Source organism: Enhydra lutris, unplaced genomic scaffold (genome assembly GCF_002288905.1).
Source record: "Enhydra lutris kenyoni isolate GAN:26980312 unplaced genomic scaffold, ASM228890v2 scaffoldscaffold53, whole genome shotgun sequence".
Classification (NCBI taxonomy): domain Eukaryota; kingdom Metazoa; phylum Chordata; class Mammalia; order Carnivora; family Mustelidae; genus Enhydra; species Enhydra lutris.
This window is the reverse complement of record NW_019154137.1, coordinates 3,774,025-3,796,529: the sequence shown is the minus strand read 5'-3', so window position 1 is coordinate 3,796,529 and position 22,505 is coordinate 3,774,025. Positions and strand designations below refer to the sequence as shown.

At 41.9% G+C, this 22,505-nt stretch overlaps 1 protein-coding gene and 1 pseudogene across 1 annotated transcript in view; both read right to left on the bottom strand.

Annotated features, from left to right (window-relative positions):
- Positions 1 to 22,505, bottom strand: part of LOC111157223 (MCTS1, re-initiation and release factor) — a 110,689-nt gene that overhangs the window by 8,180 nt on the left and 80,004 nt on the right. The window lies entirely within an intron of this gene.
- LOC111157202 lies at positions 10,067 to 11,458 on the bottom strand (annotated as a pseudogene).

Here is a 22,505-nt window from a genome sequence, read left to right as displayed (position 1 = left end):
GCTATGGTTATCTCTAGGTAATGGAAATACAGGTGATTTCATTTCTCTATTTTCCAACTCTCTATGAACATGAATTCCTTTTGTAATCTCAAAAAATTTATTTTTGTGTGTGTATGTGTGTCTACTAATAGTTCATAATCTAAGAAGTAAAGGCTTCCTGAAGGATTCACAACTTTTTAGACCTCTCGGGGTTTTCTAGAAATAGTAATAACTGGTAAAATTTATTCACTTTTTAAAAAATACTTTATTCATTCATTTAACAGAGAGAGAGAGAGATCACAAGTAGGCAGAGAGAAAGGTGGGGGGTGGGGGGAAGCAGAGCCCGATGCAGGGCTCCATCCCAGGACCCTGGGATCATGACCTGAGCTGAAGGCAGAGGCTTAACCCACTGAACCACCCAGGTGCCCCTAAAATGTATTCACTTTAATGCCCTACCACTAGCCCTCCTACTAGTTAGAGAACAAGTAAGTCTTCTTCCTACCGAGACCATATATTAAACATGGATTCAAATTTAAACATCTTATTTTTAAAAAGGAACCTGAATGAATACATTTATACATAATTTGCTTTCCAGTTCTCCATCCTCATTAATACCTGCCCTTCAATAATATGATGATGATGATCCTGATCATGACAAGGACAATAATACACAGTAGTAGTGGACATTTTTTGCACAATTACTGTATCACTACAGTGGCTATCTTATGTTGAGCCATTACTGTGTTCCAAGCATTGTGTTAGATGAATTATATGCACAGTCTCATTTAATTCTCACAACCCTGGGAGATAATACAATATATCCTTTTTCTTGAAGATTTTATTTATTTATTTGAGAGAGAGAGAGAAAGAGAATGCAAGTGCACACAGGGGAGGAGGAGGAGAAGGAGAAGGAGAAGGAAAGGGAGAGGATTCCAAGGAGACTCAGCGCTGAACATGGAGACTGATGCAGAGACAATATATACATTTTAAAGATAAGGCAATAGGGATGCCTGGGTGGCTCAGTGGGTTAAGTGTCTGCCGTCGGCTCAGGTTGTGATCTCAGGGTCCTGGGATCTAGTCCCAGGCTCCTTGCTCCTCCGGGAATCTGCTTCTCCCTCTGCCTGCTGCTACCCCCTGCTTGTGCACTCTCTCTCTCTATCTCTCTCTCTCTCTCTCTCATCTTCTGACAAATAAAATATTTTTTAAAAAGTAAGGATAAGGCAATAAAGCTTAAGCAAGTTAAGTGACTTGACCTGTTTAAGTGGCTTGGCAAAAATGACATGCGCTGGGAATTGAACCCGGTGTTCCTAACTCCAAGTATGCTTTTAACCACCGTATTACTGTGCTTCTTGCAAATCAATAACTTTAGGATGTCCTAAAAGGTTGGTTCCTAGCAAAATATCATTAAATAGGGACATTTCTCTCTTCCAACTTATTATGCAAAGTCTTAGCATAGAGGAAAACCATAAGAATAGTTCAATGAACATTTGGACACCATCCACATAGATTGAAAAACTGTTCATTAACCCTTTGCTCTACTTGCTATATCTCTTTCTATTTCTACACACATATTTTGTCCTCCACCATTTGAAATTTCAGACATAATGCTTCACCATAAGTACATATCACCTAAAAATAAAGTCATTCTCCTAAATAACCACAATATTATCATACCTAAAAATTTAACACTAGTTGTACAATATCATCTTTAGCCAAACCATGTTCAAATTTTGCCCCAAGAGTCTAAGAAAGTGTTTTATATCTTTTGAAGCAGGGGAGGAGGGCTTGAATTTTGTTTTTCAAACCAGGATCCAATCTAGATTCATGCAAGACATTTGAGCATTTTGTCTTTGTCCTCTTTTAGTTAAAAAGGAATTAATGTCATCAAAATGTCCTAATGTCACCAACATATTTTCATTTTAAACTTTTCCCATTGCATCAGGACTCAGTTTCTCTCCATTGTACTTTTTTAACCTGAGGAAATCAATACTTAATCAAATAACTGTAAATAATCCTTCCTAAATGATAAAACGCTTCACCTCTTTTAAGACTCGCCTTACTGCTCCAGACCTCCGTTCTACCAGGTAACTCAAAATTGATCTTGTCTTACCAAAACCCATCTACGTGGTTTAGTTACTACTACCATCAACAGAGCCCTCCAGTTGCTCCCTTCCTTTCTGCCTCTTGGCTGGAATGCCAGAAATATACTGGTTTAAAAAGCAGAAATTTTGACTTCACAGTTGAAAACCTCTTGTGCATGAGGATTGTATCTCCTTTGGATTTTCTTTTGTAATGTACTCAATCTAATAATAATGTAGGTATGTAAGAAACATTATTTCATAACACCTGAGCTTGGCACTCAACTAACAGTAACTGGGACTCCCACAGTTAGTCAATCCCTTCCTTTATACAGAGTTATCTCTACAAGGCAAATCCAGATACAAATTTAAAAGAAGGAAGTGCTCATAGCACTTATCACCATTTGTGAATATATATGTATTTATCGAATGTATACATGTATACATGTGTACATGTATATATATGTAATTATCTAATTGTTATCTATTCTTCCAACTAGACTGTTAGCTTCATAGGGACAAGAACAATGTCTGCCTTTGCTTCCCGTCATATTCTCAAGTAGCTAGTTCAGAGCCTGACACATGGTAGTAAGTTCAATAAATATTTGTTCAATGAATGAATGTTCTTTCTTGGCCTTTCTGGAATGCCTAATGAGAAAATTTGCATTTTTTAAGATTTACCACAAGATGGGGATTCATATTAGTTTTATATCCCCTATCACCTAGTATTAATAAATAAGTTAACTTCCAGAAATCACTTTCAACTCCTTTTATATCTTTCCATGTCCCCAAATACATATTTTCTTTTTTTTTTTTTTTAAGATTTTATTTATTTATTTGACCAACAGAGATCACAAGTAGGCAGAGAGGCAGGCAGAGAGAGAGAGAGATGGGGAAGCAGGCTCCCTGCTGAGCAGACAGCCCAATGTGGGGCTGGATCCCAGGACACTGGGACCATGACCTGAGCCAAAGGCAGAGGCTTTAACCCACTGAGCCACCCAGGTGCCCGCAAATACATATTTTCTAACAAGACTTACATTTGTGAAGTAACCTTAGGGTTGGATAAAAAGGCCCTTCTCTTTGTCTAAAAAATAGTAATTCTCCATTTACTGTAAGGATTTCTATATGTTCATGACTGTAAGACAAATGTCACAAAGTACCAGTTAGATCTTTTCTTTCTAAAATGAATATGCCAAACATCCTTTAGATAACAAAAAAATATGAAACATGCATCTACAAAGATACAGTAACCTCTTTTATATTTCATTAAATATCCAGGCAAAAAAACCCCACCATTTAAATTGTTTCACCTACCATCACAGTCCAGTAGAGGAATAAAAAGAAAAATATGACCTACTACAATTTCATTTCACATCTTATTATCTTAATTTCATCATTAGGTAATTCAATAAAACAAATACCTACAGTACAAACTGAAATAAATTCAAGTCTGAATAAAAACACTTAACTCTAATAAAACAATCAGTACACAAAGCTACATTTTTCAGGAACATAGAGAAACACTTGAAAATACAAATACTGATGTTTTAGTTATTCTATTTATCTACCTCTATAATTAATCTACCAATGGTTAATGTGAAAATAATTCCATTTATTATGAATGCAATCTAATCATACAATATTCAGCTACTCTGAGCTTTATATAGAGAAAAATGAAGACTTACCATCGCACTATTTTGACAGGATCTTTCTTAGGCATGATTTGATTAAGCCATGGTTCAATACCTGGAAATTGTTCTATCAACTGGTTCTTAATACCCTTTATAACTGAGGTTTTCAACTGGATGCAGTTGGACACATTTTCTTTTTCATCAAATGTGTCAAATGATTTTTGCAAGAAAAAGGCATTTTCAAGCAGACATATCAAAATAGCTAAAGATATTATTTTAATTAGTCATCTATTCCCAAGCAAGTATTTAGATGTCTAAAATAACTACGAAATAAATTGTTTTTTAAAATATCATTTCCCTTTAATTCTGTCCAGCGCAAAACCAGTGTCTTAATACAATATTAAACTGTCATGTATACACAATGGAGGGTGGTGGTGGGGGTGAGGGGGACAGGAGGCATATTTCACATCCTAATCTGTAATCAGCTACACAAATGCCTTTCCTGGAAAACCCTTCTCAATTCTACCCAGGAAGAAACAGATCCCCACCTATAACAAAACCTGTGTGCAAAAACAAAAGTGAAACAAAACAAAACAAAAAACCCTCAGGCGCTGAAACACAAAAGACCAACCCAAATATAACACAGAAAACTGGCCCCTGCTAGGCTATGCAATCTGCTGAGGTTTTTTGTCTTTTTTTTTTTAAGTGATGATGAGGATGATTTCTAAGATCCCTGTTTATTTTTGTTCAAAATGTCATGCACAAAACCCACCTTCCTTTGCCCATGTTCCCCCTTTGCTTTTTGTGCCTACCAAGTCTGGAAGAAAAACCCACTAGGTAGGTTCCCAAAGAATTTTTGTCTTCCTTACACTGAATTGCCTATGGGGCAATCACGCTATTTTCAAGACAAGGTTAATCTGGCAGCTAAGCAATAGACATGACAGGCCGCTTGCTTCCTGTCACCCAGACTCCTTCACTCCCATGACCCAGGAAGTCAAGCCTTCCCTTATTCAGTTCATAACTAATAAACAAATGGCAGTGAGTGCAGGGCTCTCCTCTGAGCTAAAGAGGATATACCCTTAAATCACAGTGCAAGGATGTGATTGGTAGAACCTAGGAACAGGGACAGGATTGGGAGAGGGGGCAAAAGAGAAAAAGGGCTAAGGAAAAAGAAAATGAGGGTGGGAGGATCAAAACTCGATTAAAGATTAGGGATGGAAAGGTTACAGTGTTGCAAGTTGCGAGTGAGAGCCTAGTACTACAGAAGACCTTAGGGAATAAGGATGGCAGGGGTGGGGGGAGAGAGAAAGAGGTTCTTTGCTCTCGCCCTCTTCCCCACCCCCACCCCCACCCCCTTTGTGAGCAGCCGATGGAGTCCACAGCATGTCCTTACTTCTTGAACATGATCCAAGGTGAAGGGGGCGACGATAAGGAAGGGCCGGAATGGGAAAAGAGAATTGAATTAGTAAGGGTCCGGCGGATCCTCGTTACACGAGGAAGGCCGGCACTGACAGTCGGAGCTGTTGTCGTTATCCGGAAAGGGAGACAGCCAGCCGCACTTTACGGTTCTCAATGAAATTTGACAGCTTCCGCTCCTCTGAACACGTCGGCGCTTTTGCCGGCCCTTTTTGGGCTACAGATTACCCTCCAGAGAGGAGAGCTGGAAGGGCGGGACTACAGAAGGAAGAAGAGATAGAGCAATCACTCTAGCTGCAGGAAGAGGAGAATGAAGGGGGTGGGGTAATCAATCAAGGCAGCATTTATGGCAGTGGCGTCAGTTACGGGCTCCTCAAAGGGCCAAGATTATTCCGTGTTTGGTTGCTACCTGCTTATCCACCTAAGCAATTTTTCAGTGGGAACGGTTTTGTTCCCCGAGACACTCGAATGGATCGGTGCTTACCAAACACCGTGAACCCAGGAAAACCTCACGGCATCTTGTTAATGTATTCGTGGGCTTGACCACGTTTAGCAAGCAATAATACAGGATATCCAGTTAACTTTGAATTACAGATAAACAATGAATATATATTTTTTAGTATGTCTACACCTCATGCAATATTTGGGACATACTTAAATTTTTAAAATTTCCTTGTTATCTGAATGTAATTAGGCGTCTGGTATTTTAATCTGACAATCACATTCACCAGCCATAGTGAGGTGCCCCCATAGAATTGTTCACTAGGTTGCTGTCCCCTAACTCAACATACCTACAAGTTGGGCTATAACTCAAGGGAGCTAATTTCCCTGACGATAGAATGGCCTCTAGGCAAGCTATACAAGACTTACCTGACTGAAGAGGTAACAGTCAAAGAAACACGTTTTATTAGTTAATTTTAAAAAGAGCGAATCCAAAGTTTTGATCAGCAAAGAAACCATAGAAAAATACAAAACCTAACTAAACAGGCACCATCCAGACAGTTGAGTGGATGAGCACTCATCTATAAAACAAATACGCCAGTCTCTCTGGAGAGCAAATACTCTACGTTGGGGAGATGGGTGTTTGGAGCAATCATAATAAACGCTATTATGTATTTGAATTGTACAACAAACTCACCTTGCCTTGATTCTATGGTAGGGACACTCTTCTGATTATAATTTGGTTTCCCATAAAGATCTCCCCGACAAGAATTTGCCATTTTTAAAAATTCTATTTATGTATCTGAGAGAGAGAGAAAATGAGCAGGGGAGGCGCAGAGGGAGAAGTAGACTCCCATCTGAGCAGGAAGCCTGAGGAAAGGCTCCATCCCAGGACCCTGAGATCATGACCTGAGCCAAAGGCAGGTGCTTAACTGCTGAGCCACCCAAGTGCCCCGAATTTGCCATTTTTAATTCAAATCCTCATGAACAATTGTCTTTGTAAATTAATAAATTGTCATTCTGGTTTATACCTGTCTCTTGTGAATGTCCTTAGCGTGAGTCTACATCAGCTCTGTAACATTTAGAATATTGAATTTATGAGCATACAAAACTGAAGCCCAGACCCCAAGCTGTGGTTGGTGGTGCTACACTGTCAGGCTTCTTGCCAAACAGCTTTCCTCTCCTGGCACATCACCCTGGGAGCCTGCCATGTAACAATAAATACATTATAACAACAATAAACAGTTATTAAGTAGCTTGAGATGAATGGAAAAAAGAACCCATTGAATCTATACATGTTAATAGCATAGTAGTAACTATATATTCCACTAGCAAATAAAATTTAACTTGATAGACCCCAAAATTAAGAATACCTAGATGGACTTTCTACTTTCTTGAAACTGTTTAAGAAAAGTAATAATTCAAAAGTCGAATATTTGCAGCGCTAGAAATAATAACTGACTTTTAATTCTACAAAATCATGCATACTCTATCCAAATTATGACAAGTCTCATATGCATGGGACTAGATATATAGCAACATGTACATACATGTTTTAATCTACTTTCATACACTCTGATGATCATAGAAACTGAATCTGAATGATGACAAATGCCAAGTTAGGTCATCAGTATTAATGAGGTATTTAGTTTTGTACATGTGCGTGAATACCTTCATTCATAACCCACCTACACAAATACATAAGCAGGGCCCGATTTTCACTGCAATGTGTTTCTGGTTTTATGTTGCAAATGGTATCAACATAAAGTGGATTTTTCCCCCAAGGTTAATTGGGGCTTTGCTTCTGACAAAGGACTCATCTTCAAGTAAATCATTGCTATAACAAACTATATATCACAAAAGAAGAAATACCCCAAACTAAACCTCTTCAAAACTTAAAATAATGAAAAAAAATTAAAATAGTGGTGGCACCTGGATGGTACAGTTGGTTGAGCAACTGACTCTTGGTTTGCACCCAGGTCCTGATCTCCGGGTCATGGGATTAAGCCCCACGTTGGGCATGGAGTCTTTTTTTTTTATTTAATTTTATTTTTTCAGTGTTCCAAGATTCATTGTTTATGCACCACACCCAGTGCTTCATGCAATACATGCCCTTTTTAAATTTTTTTTAATTTTTATTTATTTTTTAAATTTCTTTTCAGTGTTCCAGAATTCATTGTTTATGCGCCACACCCAGCGCTGGGCATGGAGTCTTCTTAAGGATTCTCTCTCCCTCTGCCCCTCCCACTCATGCACTCCCTCTCTCAATCTCTCTCTCTCAAATAAATAAACAAATCTTTTTAAAAATTAAAATAATGGAGTGCCTGAGTGGCTCAGTTGGTTGAGCATCTGCCTTCGGCTTAGGTCGTGATCCCAGGGTCCTGGGATCCAGCCCAGTGTGGGGCTCCCTGCTCAGCAGGAAGCATGCTTCCCCCTCTACTTCCCCTCCCCCCGACTTGTGCTCTCTCTATCTCTCTCTCTCAAATAGATAAATGAAATCTTTAAAAAAAAATTAAAATAATGAACTTCATTTATTCATGCAATAAGTAATTATGAAGGACCTTTCTGTTTTAAACATACATGCTCTCTGTACTGTAATTTGTGCATAAATGTTCTGTGCAACCTAAAAGGTTCTTCAGTGCACATGCAGCGTGGAACACAGAAAACCCAAACCTAAACCCAAACCAAAAACCTATCATATATTTCACTAAAATAAATAACCTAGCTATAATAAACATTAAATGTTCAACAATGGTATTTGCTTCCTTAAACTTTTGAAAGGATTCTTTAGGGTCATCTTGACACAAGGCTCTAATATACTGCCCAGGGAAATTTGCAGAAAGACTGCCTTTTCTTCTCCATAAGCTTCCTTGAGCAGTAAGTGTGGCACCAAAACCCTTGAGCACCCAGTAAAGAGAGGTTTCTTTAGGAGCTAGGCCACAGCTCTGAACACTGGAGGAACTGCTTTCACTGCAAGAAAGAATTGGGCCACTGCCAGACCCCTGCTGGGCCTCACATCTCTCAGAATCTACAGCCTGTGATGTCTTACATTAAGGTCAATTCTCCCACAAATTGCCTCTCAGCCTTACACCTTAAAGCCCTCTGCAGCCCGGCTTTCTATCCCCACAAGGGCAAGGCATGCCTAAGAATCACACCACTACCCCCACCACCAATCCCTCTGCAGAGCATAGGTGAGAAAATGCGCTGGGCCCGGCCATTGCCTGAATCCTTCCATACGGAGCAATATAAAGAACACCAACAAAACAGCAGCTCCTGCCTCCAGTGCCAAATACAGCTAAATTTGGGGAGAGCTCAAAGCTCCCCATGTATCTGAGGACTGTAAGGACTGACCACCCTGCCAAACTTGGGACAAGTTGAACTCACTCACCATGCTCTTTCACATCCTTGTTTCTCTCTTTCACAGCCCGGTATGTAAGCGCCCAGTTCAACTTATTTGCTATGTGACCTTGGGCAAGTTACTTGAATTCTGTGCCTGTCTTCTCATCTATACAATAAAGGCTCTACTTTATGAGGGTGCTACAAGGATTAAATGAGTTAATGCATGCAAAGCATTGTTACTTTTTTTTTTTAAGTAAGCTCTACCGCCAGTGTGTTTCTTGAACTCATGACCCTGAGATCAAGAGTCCCATGTTCTACCAACTAAGCCAGCCAGGTGTCCCTATTATTGTCACTACTAAATTACCGTATTGTTACTGTTTTCCCAATATCTCTCTGGGCTTCTTCTTCCCCCCTGCCTGACCTGTCATTTCTACCTTAACTTCCAAGTGCTTCTGCTGTGGCTTCTAGAACACCACTCTATGATTAACAAACTCTCCTACCATCCTCCAACTCATCCCTGAATATTCATGGCTTTCCTGTGAGAATGGAGCTTCCCTTGCAGATCTTTCAAGTGAAAGTAATTTATACCAATACATGCATATACTACCCAGTCAGGAGGTGAGGTGGGCATCCTCTTCCAGCCCCATCACAACTTCCAGATAATTCTTCCTTCACCCTCAGGTGAAAAACCCCAATTCTTCCTTTAAGTTTCATACCATTTGGTTACACCTCAACACCTTTACTCATTCACTGAAGATCCTGGCATCTGGTTCACAGCCTGTCCAGTCCCCACTCCACCCCCATAAAGCATTGTTTACAAAAAGAAAAAAAAACCCTCCAAGATATATTTCACCCATAAAGTGAAAAAAAGCAAAAGTAAAACTGCATGCATTGTATGGTCCTACCTATGTTCTTTAAAAGCACATCTGTACAATGTATATGTAAATAAACCAAAAAATTCTGGAAGAATACACATAAAACTATCACTAGTTATTAAAGTACTGGCAATGGCAGGGAGCTGGGGCCAAATGCCCTGGTCTCAGGCTTTGGGAACTCTTTGAGTTCCCCAAAGTTAGGGGTTCAGAGGGAACAGGGGTTAACCAAGACAGAGGAAGCAGCACCAGGTTATGATTTCCCCTTCCCTGGGGATGGGGTGGGTTCATTCTCAGCCCACCTGGCCCCTCAGCCAGGCCCTGGGAAGGGGGACAGGCGGTAGCCCGGCTTCTCTGGGGCCAGGACACGGGAGAGACTCGCCCTCCCAGCGCCTGGGTCTGGGGCCCAGCCAGAAGGGCCGGGCTGGTCCTGGAGAACGGGTGAGCTGCCTCCCTCCGTCTTGGCAGCTCCAGGGCTGCGGGGGGCCAGGGCCTGGGAGCTCGGAGGCTGTGACAGCTAGGCAGGGCAGCGTCTCGGTACTGAATGTCTGAGCCCATCCCCCCGGTGTCCGGCGGGCCTGAATGCATCTCGTTCCGGACGGTGTGGGCACACTTCAGGAAAGCCTCTTCCCCGTGAGGACGCTAATGGCCAGGAACATAAGCTCATTCTCCTGGGCAAAGCGGGAGGCCTCCAGGAAAGTAAGCTCCCTCAGGGTCCAGGTCTTTTTTGAAGCCACAGAGACGGGCCACGATGCGGGGACTAGCCAACGTGCGGGCGTCCGCTGGCCAGGGGGCCAGCGAGCTGTACCAGGCACCCATGCAGGGCTCAGCTGCCCATTGGCAGCAACTCCGTGTCACTGACCCAGACGGCCCCCGGCCGGCTGTGACCCAAACCCGGAGCGTCACTGTCTCCCCACCCACGTTGACCACCCGGGGTCCAAACTCCTGGCCGGCTGTGTGCTCGGAGCCCTGTTCGAACTTATTCTCAATGAACTGATGAAGCAGACATGATTTGCCAGTTCCCGCACTGCCAATCACCAGGCATTTGAAGGGGAGGTCCTAGGTCGCGCAATAGGGCACCGTGGCCCAGCCTGCTCCCCGCGGGCATCCGCTCCACTTCAGCTGCCGTCCCGGCCCCTTCCTACTGCCAGGCCAGCGCCGCCACTTCATCTAGGGGATTTTTCTATGTCGGATCATAGATGAGAGACAGATAGATATGCTTCGATGCCTTTGATGGCTATAGAGCATTCCATTGTATGTGCGTACCATAATTTAACTAGTCTCCTCTGATTGTCACCTACAAGAGGACTGAAGGGTAGGATGGAGCCATAGAACTCCAAGTCTCCTCCACCTTTCACTGGCTTCCCATCATCAGCGGTCAGGGCCCTATGCTCTAACACTTGTCTTAATCTCAAAAGTCCTCAACTCAACTATATGAACAGGAGGTCACTGAGAACCCCATACACAGCCCTGCCCCTGGCAGAAATTAAGAAAAAACTCATACATTGGGACTAACCCCTCCTAGAGGTTTTCATTCACTGTCAATAGCAGTCAAGAGAGGGCCTAGAGTGGGGCAAATTTCAAGCCTCCCCAAACTTCCTCGCCTCTATCTACAAAAGTCCAGACATGCAGTGCTCCCTATAACCTCATCATTCCTACCTACCTTGAGTCCACCAGGGACTGCTTTGATTAGAACATCCATCTCCAGGGCACCTGGGTGGCTCAGTGGGTTAAAGCCTCTGCCTTCCGCTCGGGTCATGATCTCAGGGTCCTGAGATCGAGCCCCAGGTCGGGCTCTCTGTTCGGTGGGGAGCCTGCTTCCTCCTCTCTCTCTGCCTGCCTCTCTGCCTACTTGTGAGCTGTCTCTCTGTCAAATTAACTAATTAATTAATTAAATAAATAAAATTTTAAAAAAACATCCATTTCCAGTTATATTAGTCCCATAAGAAGCCCCAGACTCTCTTGTTAGCACCCCTCATCTCACCCAGTCTCATCTCTATGGCTCTGTACATCCCCCATTCTGTCTCCATCTTCCAACCTGCTATCTTCCCATCTTAGTAAATGGCAATGCCGTCCACTTATTTTCTTGAGTCAAAAATCATCTGTGTCGTCACTCTCACACCCTACATCTAGTCCATCAGCAAATACTTTCACCTTTACTTTCAAAATATATCCAAACTCTGGGGAGCCTGGCTGGTTCCAGTCAGTAGAGTATGCAACTCTTGATCTTGGGGTCATGAGTTCAAGCCCCATGTTGCACCTAGAGCATACTTTCATATACATATATATATATGAAATATATATATTTTTTGGATAAATTATTAATACAATTTATATCTCAGCACTTTATATATATATTTAGATATAAGTATATTTATTTATATATTATGTATATAATATACATATTATATATTATAAATATAAATAAATATACAAATATAAATAATATTTATATAAAATATATATTTATATTTTATATAAAATTTATATTTATATAAAAATATAAATAAATATATAAATAAAATCTTTTTGAAATAAATAAATAAATAAATGATAAATCAGATCATGTAACTCTCCTGCTCAAACCCCCCAGTGGCTTCCCATCTGGGTTATAATAAAATCCAAGGTTATCACCATGACCTAAAGACCCAACACAATCTGACCCTCATCCATCCCTCTACTTCATCTTGCTGTTCCACAAGAATGTCAAGCATGGTTCCTGGCTTCTCAGAGCCTTTTTTCATTGGTCCTCAGATGAACAGAATTAAATTAATCATAGTCCTTGATTAATGAGGCTTCCTCATTATTAATCCAAGCATAGCTCATTTTTAGTGAGTAAGTATCCATGAACCCAATAACCAAATCTAACTACATGGTCCGCAATCTCATTCCCCTGCCTGTCCCCCACCCCCCAACCCTGGCAAAGAACCATCATCCTGGATCTGGTGTTCATCATTCTGTGGCACTCTGTTTAATACAAGTCTATTACACGTATATATGTGTTTGTGTGTGTTTATACATACATATATAGATATATTTTTCTTTTTTTCTAAAGATTTTACTTATTTATTTGACAGACAGAGATCACAAAGCAGGCAGAGAGGCAGGCAGAGACAGAGATAGGGGGAAGCAGGCTCCCTGCTGAGCAGAGAGTCCGATGCGGGGCTCGATCCCAGGACCCTGAGATCATGACCCGAGCAGAAGGCAGAGGCTTTAACCCACTGAGCCACCCAGGTGCCCCTAGATATATTTTTCTTAAAAGTATATACTTTTATAATAATTTGCTTTAACTTTATAAAAAGGTTATTCAGCTACATGTACTCTTTCAGAACATAATTTTTCTCCTCAATATTTAATTTTCTAAGATTCGTCCAGGTATATTTGCATGTTGCTGCAGTTCATTCATTTTGATTGTTGTATAATATTTCACTGTGTATAAGAACAACACTTTAGGGCCCTTGTACTTTGTTCCCTCTAGAGTGTGCTTCTCTCAGATATTCACATGACTCCCTCCGTCACTTTATCCACGCCATTACTCAGATATCACTTCATCCTTGTACTATCCAAAATAGCGCTCCATTTTACTCTTTCTCTTTTACCTTTCTTTTGCCCATAGCACTTATCACCACTATGTTGAATATTATCACTTGGTCTGTCCAGACCCACTCTATCCCTTCCCACCTTGCTCTGAGCCCTGCAACAGTAGGCTTCCTTGCCTTCTGGCTTCCCCTTTGGGTTTTGCCTAGGAGAGATACCCTCAGGAGATAGGAGGGTGGGAGAGACTGATGTTGTGGTATTTATGTCCCAGCTCCGTCCTTACCATGATTTTTTTCAGGACCTGCCACATTTCTATCTAGTGAGTCTCTGCTATTGCTATATTTCTCTTCAGGTCTCAGTTAACTTCTCCCTCCCCTTGCGTCTTATCGCCAAGCTACGGTAATGTCTCCCGATCCCTCTCCTATCCTGGGTGCTTAATTATTGCTTGTCATCTCCCTTAACATTGTTCATAATTTTGTAAATACTCTTTCATTAAACTCATCAATTCTTTTTTTGTGGAGCCCAACATGAGACCCGAACTCACAACCCTGAGGATCGAGACCTGAGTGGAGATCAGAGTCAGATACTTGTTAACAGACTGAGCCACCCAGGGACCCCTAAACTTATCAATTCCTCTTTTGCCTGACCGACAGGACTGCCTTACAGTAACATTACTTATACATATTTGTTTTGTTGATTGTTTCTCCCACTAAGTTGTAAGCTCCAAGAGGGTAGGGACTTTGTCTAATTCCCTGCTGTATTCCCAAGGTCTAGAATAGTGCTGAACTCATGATAAGCATGCAAGAAGTATTTGTTAAATGAATTAACACATACAATAATACATTTAAAATGCTTACACACAAAAAATTGCTGGCGCATACCTCTTTCAAAACATTGCTATTATTTCTTTAAGCTATATACCTAATAGAATTACAAGGTTGAAGTTTAAATGGATTTTTAATTTAATAGCTATTACCAAATTTCCTCCATTCTCCGAGGAGAAATGTTTGCCTCTAGGACTGGAGCAAGAAAATATAAGATTAGTCTGGGGTGTCAGAAATTTTTCAAATTTTCAAAAACTGAACAAACATACAGACAAAAAAACCCACAACAACCCTGCCATGACAGGTATGTCAAAGGGATACAGGAGTTAACTCAAAGATCCCAATAGCCAAATTGGATCAACATGAGCAACAAGAAGATGGGGCTGCCCTCATCTTCCTGTTTCCGAACAGAACTTACAACCATCTACCCCATCCCATTCCATTTAACTTTTCTCATTCTTATAGCAATGCAAGAGCTATTCCTCCTTCTGAGAGGGATCTCTCCACATATCTAATGAGTTACGTACCTTTCTGCTTTCTCAGAAATCTTACCCTATCAATTATCCCTTTTCTCTCTTGATTTTTCAGCCTCCCTCCCTCCCATGCTCTCCTCCATTGCTCCCTCCCTTTCTTGTCTAATTCCCCTCTTCCTGAATCTGGACTGGTCTTAGTGACTTGCTCAACAAAAAGAATGCAGCAGAAGTGATGTTCTGAGAGTTATAAGGCTAGGTCGTAAGAAGCTTTGCAGCTTCTACCTGGGCTTCTTGGAACACTCACCCTTGGACTCTTGAGGTACCGCATAACAAGTCTGCCTACTCGGAGTCTGCCATTCTGTGAGAAAACTCAAGCTAACTGTGTGGAGGCTGTCTAGAGAGAAAGATGCCGACCTGCCCCCAAATATCCTAGTTCCTAACTATTCAAGTCACTGCAGCTGCGGCCCCAGACATCAGTAAGCAGAAATGAACTGTCCCAGATGTCCCTTGTCTGAATTCTTGATGCAAATAATCATGAGATATAATAATGACAACTAAATTTTTGTTTTAAGCCACTAAATTTTGGGATTGTGTGTTATGCAGAAATGAATGACCAGAGCAGTCAAAAATGACCTTCGTGTCGCTAAATGTAAGAGACATGTTTTCATCCTCATTTATTTGTCCTGAGGGCAGCTCTTGTCACAGGTAACCATTCTCTCTCGCTTTTTACTTTTTTTTTTTTTTAAGATTTTATTTATTTATTTGACAGAGGGAGAGAGAGAGATCACAAGTAGGCAGAGAGGCAAACAGAGAGAGAGAGGGGGAGAAGCAGGCTCTCTGCTGAACAGAGAGCCCAATGCGGGGCCCGATCCCAGGGCCCCGAGATCATGACCCGAGCCGAAGGCAGAGGCTTAACCCACTGAGCCACCCACGCGCCCCTCTCTCTCTTTTTAAATTGAAGTCTAGTTGACATACCAAAGCCTATTGGTTTCAGGTGTCCATCATTGTGAGTCTATATTTTTATACATCATGAAACAATCCCCACATTAAGTCTAGTTACTGTCACCACACAAAGTTATTTTAATATTATTGACTATATTCTCTATCCTTTAATTTACATCCCTATGAATTATTTATTTTATAACTGGAAGTTTATACCTCTTAATCCCCTTCCCCTATTTTGCCCATCATCCAACCCTGCCCCTCTCTGGTAACCAACAGTTTCCTGTATCCATGAGTCTGCTTCTGTCTTGTTTTGTGTTTTAGGACCCACAAAGAAGTGAAATCATATGGTGTTCGCCATTCTCTGTCTGACTTATTTCATTCACCTTAATACCCTCTAGGTCCCTCCATGCTGTCCCAAATGGCAAGATCTCATTCTTTTTTATGGCTGAGTATTATCCGTGTGTGTGTGTGTGTGTGTGTGTGTGTGTGTGTGTGTGTGTGTATCACGTTTTCCTTATCCTTTCATCTATCAATGGACACCACTTAGGTCATTCCCATATCTTGGCTGCTGTAAATAATGCCTCAGTGGGGGCGCCTGGCTGGCTCAGTCAGTGGAGCATGCAGCTCTTGATCTCTATGTTGTGGATTTGAGCACCATGTTAGATGTAGAGATTAATAAAATCTTTTAAAAAATAATGCTTCGGGACGCCTGGGTGGCTCAGTTGGTTAAGCAGCTGCCTTCAGCTCAGGTCATGATCCCAGCATCCTGGGATCGAGTCCCACATCGGGCTCCTTGCTTGGCGGGGAGCCTGCTTCTCTCTCTGCCTCTGCCTGCCACTCTGTCTGCCTGTGCTTGCTCTAGCTCCTCTCTCTCTCTGACAAATAAATAAAAAATAAATAAATAAAAAATAATGCTTCAATGAACATTGAGTGCATATATTTCTTCAAATTGGTGTGTTTGTTTTTTCTTTGGGTAAATACCCAGAAATGGAATTGACTGGATCATACAGTAGTTCTATTTTTAATTTTTTGAGGCGTCTCCACACGGCCATTCCCTTTTTTTGAAATATTCCCTTTCCTTGGTTTATCTGACACATCACTCTCCCTGCTTTTCTACCTCTTTGGTTCCTCCTTATCCTCCTTTTTTCAATCACTAAATGCTAACATTCAACTTAGTTTAGCCCCTTTTCTCACTTTAAAATCTCATCCAGGGTGAGATTAAAAATCTTTAAATTTAAAATCATTAAAGTTTAGGGGCACTTGAGTGGCTCAGTGGGTTAAAGCCTCTGCCTTCAGCTCAGGTCATGATCCCAGGGTCCTGGGCTCGAGCCCCGCATGGGGCTCTCTGCTCAGCGGGGAGCCTGCTTCCCCCTCTCTCTCTGCCTGCTTCTCTGCCTACTTGTGATCTGTCAAATAAATAAATAAAATCTTTTAAAAAAATAAAAATAAAAACATTAAAGTTTAGAAACTTTAAAACCTTACCTGGGTGGCTCAGACGGTTGGGCATCCGACTCTTGGTTTTGGATCAGGTCGTGATCTCAAGGGTTGTGGGATCAAGCCCTGAGTCCAGCTTCTTTCCTTCTCCCTCTGCACCCACATCAGGAATAATTAAGGGGCACCTGGCTGGTTCAGTTGGTTAAAGAGCTGCCTTGGGCTCAGTTCATAATCTTGGGGTCCTGGGATTGAGCCTCCTTGATCCTTTCTGTCTACCACTCCCTTTGCTTATACTCTCTCTGTGTGTTAAATAAATAAATAAATAAATAAATAAATAAAATAATTTTAAAAATAAAAATAAATTCTCATCCAAATCTGGGACTTCAATTACCAGCTGTTCATATATCTCATAAATTCGTATCTCCAGCTTTTCTCTGTGCTCCAAACATTTTTATCCAAGTGCTTACTATACATCTCCTCTTGGATGTCTCAAAAGCACCTCAAATTCAATATATTCAAAACCAAACTCTTCTCTTCCTCTTCCCCTTAAAAGCCAAAACCAATATTCTGGTCCTCTTGCAGTGTTCCCTATCTCAGTGAATGGCACCATCATCCATCCCTTTGCAAAATCCAGACACCAGGGAGTCATCTTTGCCATGTTCTCCCTCTCTCTTATTTTCATGCACAACCCATCCTGAAGCCCTATCAATTTTGCCCACTAAGCATCTTTTTTTTTTTTTTAAAGATTTTATTTATTTATTTGACAGACAGAGATCACAAGTAGGTAGAGAGGCAGGCAGGCAGAGAGAGGAAGAAGCAGGCTACCCGCTGAGCAGAGAGCCTGATGTGGGGCTCGATCCCAGGACCCTGAGATCATGACCTGAGCCGAAGGCAGAGGCTTTAACCCACTGAGCCACCCAGGTGCCCCTAAGCATCTTTTTAAAAAATGTATTTAGACCATAGAGTGCTACCAATGCTACCAATTATGGATTTTTCTTTTCTTTCTTTTTTAAAAATATTTTATTCATTTATTTGTCAGAGAGAGAAAGAGAAAGCATGAGCAGGGGGAGCAGCAGGCTCCCCACTGAACAAGGAGCCCCATGTGGGACTCGATCCCTCCTGGGATCATGACCTGAGCCAAAGGCAGACGATTAACCAACTGAGCCATCCAGACATCCCATCTGTTAAGCGTCCCTTAAAGCTCTCTTCTCTCTCAATGTCTACCGCTCTCCTCACCACTAAAGTATCTTCTTTTCTCACCAGAAATGTAGTTGTAGCTTTCTAATTGAGCTCCCTGCTTTGATGTTTGCCCCTCATCTAATGCCTTTTACAGACAGAATAGTCTTTTTCACTTTTAATCTTTTCAATAATCCCTACTGTGCTTAGGATAAAGACACAAATCATTAGCATAGCCTCTGAGGCCCTGCACAGCCTGCCAATATCTATCTCATCAGTGTCATTTTTTTTAAAGATTTTATTTATTTATTTATTTGACCCAGAGAGAGAGAGAGAGAGAGAGCACACAAGCAGGGGGAGTGGCAGAAGCAGGCTCTCTGCCCAGGCAGGGAGCCCAATGTGGGGCCCAATGTGGGGCTCAATGTGGGGCTCAATGTGGGGCTCGATCCCAGGACCCTGGGATCATGACCTGAGCCAGAGGCAGACGCTTAACGGACTGAGCCACCCAGGCGCCCCCGGAGGCTTCACCTTAAAGTGGGTGGGTATTGAGGTGATAGAAAGTCTGTCTGTTCCCCTGAATCCCCGCAGGACTTGAGGGTATTTCTCTCCTGGCCAGAAGAGCTTCTCTCTTTCTCTCTCTTTGTATATTTTGTGAAAGTCTAGATTATACACACCAAGGTCTGCTCTGTTTTTTTTTTCTAGAATCCTATACTCACAGAAGCCAAGTTTGGGAAGCACATAGATCCCATCAGCGTGAAAATTTAGGCTTTTGCTTCGGAATGAGTGGAGGGATGCAGGGGCAGGGCTGGTCACAGAGGGGCCGAGCTGATCCTTCTTTTCTGAATGCAAGTCCTTAGTTGACTGGAGGGACCACCCCCCTCCCACCGCTTTTTCTATTCATTCTGAGATTTGATTTTCTCTGCATCTGCTCCAGCAGCTTTTTCTTGCATGTTTTAGACAGGGCTCCTCCTCCTCTCATCAATATGACTACATCTGATTTCTATCCTCAAGGGATTCTTCACAATTTCTGAACTGTTGATGGTACACTTTCCTTTAATTACACCACTCTCGGTCCTTTTAAAAGATTTGGGGCAGAGAAGATAGGGATGAAGTTACCAGGGCCCATGGCTGCCCTCTTAGTCTAATCTGACCAAAGTAATTTTCTTACGTCAATTTGCCTGAGGCAAGGATAGTGGCTAGGACTTGCTCTGGGAGACAAAGGGAAACGGCCTCTTGAAGCTACTCAGGACTACTAATTAAGGCCCATTAGGATTTAGAAACCTAGTATCTGCATATCAGTGCTTCTGAGAGCCAAGCTGGCCGCTAGCAGTCAGAACCCTCAGAGTAGAAAAATTGCGCGCGCGCGCGCACACACACACACACAAGTACCCCCTCAGGATAAATTAATTAGAAAATGGCACCCCTTTGGATAGGCCAATTGTAAAAAAGCTTGCCTTTCTCTGCTGATGGGGCATTCCTGCATGAGGGCACAAGGCTGGCAGACTACAGGCTCCTCTCACCCTCCTCCCACATACACCTTCAAATATGCACCCTGTGCAGGACATATCCTGCAGAACCGCGTACAGCAAATGGTAGCCTCGGCTAATGTCAATTACATCGCCTAGAGACAATGCCTCCACCCTCTGGGGCTTCTCCCAATTCCACCCACCCCCACAGGGCTGAGAGGTCAAGTTCAAGCTCAAGTAGGCCTCCTGAGCCAGCAGCCTCTGCTCCCCACCACCCTCTGCTCCAAGAGACGGGTTTTTGACTTCCCTAAGCCCTTGCAAATCCTACATTGCGGAGTAGCCAGAGATCATGCCTCCAGCAGTTGAGGGAACTCTGGTTTTAAAGACTAGGCCCTCTTTCTGGAGACAGATCCACCCTCAGCATCAGGAGGAGAGGTCTTTAACGCAAATGCCACTAACAGCCCTCAGAGACCATCAGCCACCACTAGGCCTCTCCAGGAGTCATCCCCAGGAACTAGGGACAAGGCTTCCACTGACCATGCTAGAGGGCCACCTCCCTCGCCTGCCCCCACAACCTACCCACTTATCCAACCTGGGTAACTTTCACAAGCAGAACCAGCTCTATCATGAGCATCCAGATCTCTCTCTGGTTCAGTTTCTACAAATAATAAACCTCTTTGCTGGAGTAACATATGTGCAGCACTTAGAACAGTCCATACTACACTGCGAGTGCTTTCTGCTAGTGCTAGCTAGCATCATTCAGTTAACCTGTCAACCTACTTCCCATTTTCACAAGTCATGCTTTTATGTAATACTTATCTCTTAGTTTCATGGAAGGTGGAGTCTACATTCCAGTTTTTTCCCCCTTACTGTTTACAGGTGATTTCTGTATTTTGCTTTTTACAAAAAAAAAATTATTTTATGTAGTCTTGTCTGTCAATGGATGGCCAGAAGGTATTAGATAAAAATCAGCAGCTATTCTTTATAAAAATTCTAAATACAGGGGGTGCCTGGGTGGCTCAGTCAGTTAAGCATCTGCCTTTGGCTCAGGTCATGATTCTGGGGTCCCGGGATTGAACCCCATGTCAGCAGAGAGTCTGCTTCTCCCTCTCCTTCTGCCCCTCCTCCCTTCTCATGATCTCTCTGTCAAATACAGAAATAAAATCTTGTTAAAAATTCTAAATACAATAGAATAGAAGAGAACTTTCTAAACATAGGAAAGAGTATCAAGTAGCCATGTGTAAGCATCATGACCAAGTTATCTCCCATCAGATTCAGGAATAAGGTACAGACGTCCTGTATGGTGTTTTGAAGGTTCTAAAATGTAATAAACCAAGAAAATGAAACAAGTTGTATAAATCTAAAAGGAATAAAGAGAAAAAGAATAATTATTTACAGATGATAAGGTTACATACATTGAGAATCCAAGAAATGCAATTTAAAAACTATTAAAACTAAGAAGTCTGTAGAGTGGACATCTGCTGTTTTGGTTTGCCCAGCATTCTTTCTTCCCTGATTCTAGTAATAGCACTCCTCTTCCTTTAGAGAGCTCTTCCTCCTTCACTGTCCTTTCAGTATAGTCCTGGTGGGACAGGTAATGATAGTACCTTGCCCCATTCACCCTCCACACACTTGGCTGTGTACCTAACCCAGGATGGGTTAATCATAATATCAAAGTGTGCTAGACACAGTGGCAGCTCCAATGGGGTAGGCATGTGTCCTGGGCCAGAGATATAACACCTTCCTTGTCATAATCCAAATCAGAGGTAAAGAACTAGTTTTCTCTTTTCTTTGGATATTAAATTGTAAGGATGTGACCCCAAAGCAGTTGGTTTCCATGTCTCTACAACATGAAAGAGTCTTAGAGAATGAGGCAATACACAGAAGAGAGAGGCAGAGAAGAGAGATGGAGAGATGACTGAGAATCTGGCCATTTGAGTCTCTGGATCCTGGTGTGACTGAGATCTGTCCTGTCCTTCCCAGTTACAGAAGCCAATAAACTCCATTTTCCTCAAGCTTATTCAACTTGGGTTTCTGTCACTTGCAAACAAGAATCCTAACTAATATAAGTGGTATGTAAGGTAAATATACCGAATCCCATAGCTTTTGTTTTTTTCTTTTTTTTTTTGAAGTATTATAAAACAACTCCCTCTTGTTTTATTTTCCATCATTTATTATAAAAATTTTCAAATGTACAGAAAAGTTTAAAGAATTTGAATACCAATATACTCACCACCTAGATTTTATAATTAGCATTCTATTATTATATTCTAATAGCTTTATTTTAACAATAACAGAAATAGAGATAGGAAAAAAACCTATTCCATTCACAAGAGTAGAAAAAGATATATGTGAAACAACAACCAGCAGAGACAAATAAAGCCCCCACAAAATTCTGTTTTTTTTCTTTTCTTCTTTTTTAAACTTCATTTTTTTAAAGATTTTTTAAAAAGATTTATTTATTTATTTATTGGACAGACAGAGATCGCAAGTAGGCAGAGAGGCAGGCAGAGAGAGAGGAAGGGAAGCAGGCTCCCCGCAGAGGAGAGAGCCCGACGCGGGGCTCGATCCCAGGACTCTGGGATCATGACCGGAGCCGAAGGCAGAGGCCCTAACCCACCGAGCCACCCAGACGCCCCTAAACTTCGTTTTTTTGTTTTGTTTTGTTTTGTTTTTTTTAATTTTATTTATTTATTTGACAGAGAGAAATCACAAGTAAGCAGAGATGCAGGCAGAGAGAGAGGAGGAAGCAGGCTCCCTGCCGAGCAGAAAGCCCAACGTGGGGCTCAAACCCAGGACCTGGGATCATGACCTGAGCCGAAGGCAGCGGCCTAACCCACTGAGCCACTCAGGCGCCCCCTAAACTTCGTTTTTAAGTAATCTCCACACCCAAT